General features: G+C 30.0%; 1 pseudogene; it reads right to left on the bottom strand.

The window, feature by feature from the left end:
* Positions 1-356: 356 nt before the first annotated feature.
* Positions 357-1278, bottom strand: LOC128042564 (putative receptor-like protein kinase At5g39000; annotated as a pseudogene).
* Positions 1279-3468: the final 2190 nt, after the last annotated feature.

The raw sequence follows: 3468 nt of genomic DNA, 5'->3' as shown, positions 1-3468 counted from the left end.
AATTAACATGAATTATATTAATGGAATGAATCCATATAATTTTAGTATATTTTGATTGAGTTGGGATTAAGCTCTATCACTAGCTTGACGTATTTCTTCAGCATCCTCAAATTCTTGCAGTTGTAGAGCAAATTCAAGTGTTCGGGCAACACCATTCACAGAGGGTGCATCTATTTTCATGGATACAATTTTCTGTAATTTTGGCAAATTTCTTAGACAGCTCGGTGAAATTTTACCTTCTAGAAAAAAAATCGATGCTTTCATTAATACTCTCATTTTCCACACATTTCTGAGCCCAATGAACTAAATCGATCTGGGAATACTCTACTTTCGAATTGACTGTCGGTCTAGTGAACCTACACTTCGAACAACACCACTACGAAAGAGTAGACATCTGATTTCTCCGTTAATTGCAGACGCCTGTAATATTCAGGATCCATGTAGCCAAAAGTGCCCTTTACCACTGTTGTAAGTGGAACATTTTCCATGCTAATTCGACTCATTTTAGACAAGCCAAAATCAGAGACTTCAGCCACATATTCCTCATCCAGCAAAATGTCAGTGCTCTTAACGTCTTAATGAAATGATTCTGAGAATTACTCCTGAATGTAGGTAATCTAATCCACGAGTTGTGCCAATGCAAATTCTCAGTCTCAGCTTTCAGGACAGAGGAGTCCTTTCGGTGTTGCATAGATGATGACAGAGAGTTCCATTGTCCATGTAATCATAAACAAGAATATTTTTATTGTTATCGTTGCAGTAGCCGATCTAAGACACAAGATTAGTATGTCGAAGTAGGGAAAGCAATTTGATTTCTGTCCAAAACTCTCATCCTCCTTGTTGGGACATGGAGTTTAATCACTTAATTGTCACTTCAGAATTTATCTCAGTGATGAAGCCCTTGTAGACATTACCAAATCCACCACGGCCTATAATGAAAGAATCATTGAAGTTGTTAGTTGCTGAACGAGTGAAGCACAAATGAAGAAAGACATTAAAAACCTAAAAGCAAACTAAAAAGAACTGGGAAGATAATAGAGAAAACAAATCTTGTATTTCATTCAAAAGACTCTTGATCTTAGCAATAGAGATGAGCCATACTTATACAAACTAACTGATTTTTGAATCAAATACAACAACAGACTACCTAACTGAACTAACTAATCTTTAACAGAAAACTAACAACTTACTGAAACCTTAGTTATTGATTACAATCACTAACATTCACCTACCTTGTTTAACCTAACTCTTGTACCCTTGCTGAAGATGCAACACCATGTTTGCTTCCGAAACGAGTAAATGATAGAGCTAACAAAGGTTTCGTGAAAACATCAACAATGAAAAAAAATTAAGTCTAACTCAATGTGTTTAAACTTAGAATGCAACACAGGATTGACTGCAACAACCATTGTGCTAGAAATATCACATCAAAGAGAATTTTGGGATTGACCCGTATAAATAACGAGATAATAAAAGTGGAGAAAACGAACACAAATATTTATGTAAAAACCCTTAAAGAGGGAAAAACTACAGGCAAAGCAGACTTTAATTTTTCACTAAATGAGTAAACAAACGAAAGTACAATATGGAAAAAAAATAAACCTAAATGTACAACTTGTACATTACCTAAAACCCTGAATAAAAAGCTCAAAACTCCATGTCGAAACCACTTTTTATTTTGAAAAATAGGGATCGACTTTTGAAAATAAAATGAGAGTCGCCACCGATCTTTTGTTAAGGTGTGACCGGTTTACCGTTAAAAACGAATTTGGTCCACGAAATTTTGAGAAAATAGATTCGGGAGTCGCTTACGCACGAGGAAGGGTTAGCACCCTCGTACGCCCAAGATTGGTACCGAATTAATTGTTTGATGTCTTAATGTCAAAACTTTGAAAAGATTTTAAAATACGATCCTTTGGTGAGAAAACTTGAATCAACTAAATTGAATGATAAGTCGCACTTATTTCGCAGAAATAAATTGCCACACTCAGTGAGTTAGAATGCAACAATTCAAACGTCAAAATTAAATACGTCTTTTTAATTCAAAATTTAAAATCATGTATTCTGAGAAGGTTATTCGGTCATTTAACGGGAAATCAGAATCCAGTAAGTTAGGGTTCAATTTCTCGAAATTCCTAATCATCAAACATTGCCTTTATTTTAAAATTGAGATAACAAAATGTTGTATCCAGTAAGTTAGGATCCAACATTTTGAAGTCTCAAAAGCTCTATTTAAGAGTTGTATGGTTTTACCAAAATAAACACTGGGCTATCCAAATTTATCGAGAAGAATTGAAGCCCAGTAAGTTAGGGCACAATTCTCTCGAGAGCTATGATCGCCAGGTCCTTTTGAAAATTATGAAAAAATGATTTTGGTGCTTTATTGAAACACCATTTTTACAAATGTAACATGATTGAATGGTAATATACAAAGTAACTGGATAGTTTGGAAATAGAATGTACACTAATGAATAACAAAAACCAAATAACAAATACAAACAAACATGTCAACAAAAATTTTACGTAAATATCAACATTGACTAATAAGAGGGACTAACTAAAACAAGCGAATAAGTACAATTAAAGTATATCAGTTCAAAATATAATTTAAGAAACAAATGGTATGAAAATAGGTAAATTGTAATTAATAAATTATATGAACAAAATTTAAAATGAATAACACGTAGAAAAGTTTGAAATAGATTAAGAAATAAATTTTACATGAATTGTAATATGCCAACGAATTCTAAAATAAGTATAGTATGAGCAGAAAATTGAAATTTAATATACAAAGCAATACATATAATGATTTAGATAAATAATACGTATTAAATGAAGAACTTAATAATAGTAATAATAATAATAATGATAATATATATATGATAACAATACAAAAGGGTTGAAATAACAAAACATGTAAGTAAGTTTTAAAAAAAATGAATTATAAAAGTGACTTATTTAAGAGAAAGCTAAAAGATAATAATTATAATAATTGGAAATCAATAATATATTCATAAAATAAAATAAGAAAGGAAGATTACGTATGTATTCTCTAATATAGTACAAAAATATGATTGCAATTTTAGAATATAAGAATATAAAAGAGAATTTAAAAATAAAGATTATAAAAATTATAAAAATATACAAATCATGTTAAGTTACTCATAAAAATAAATGTTGAATTTAAGTAGTAATATATGAAAACTTAGGGTTATAGTATATAATAAATTTAAAACCAATCACAAAATGAATATAAATAATATTAATGATTTTGATGATAACAAAAAATATTAAGCTCAACCACATAGAAATATGAGATTTAAAATTAAGTGCATAAAAATGAAATAATATACATCCAATCGAATAAAAATAAACTATAAACTAAAATAAAGAAGATTAAATTGGATTTAAAACTAGAATGGAGGGAAAATTTGTAAATAAAATAGAATAAAGGATCCGATTACAAAT

This window comes from Gossypium raimondii, chromosome 7, assembly GCF_025698545.1.
Source record: "Gossypium raimondii isolate GPD5lz chromosome 7, ASM2569854v1, whole genome shotgun sequence".
NCBI classification, from domain to species: Eukaryota; Viridiplantae; Streptophyta; class Magnoliopsida; order Malvales; family Malvaceae; genus Gossypium; species Gossypium raimondii.
Note: the sequence above shows the minus strand (reverse complement) of the source record. Positions and strands in the feature narration are given on the sequence as shown.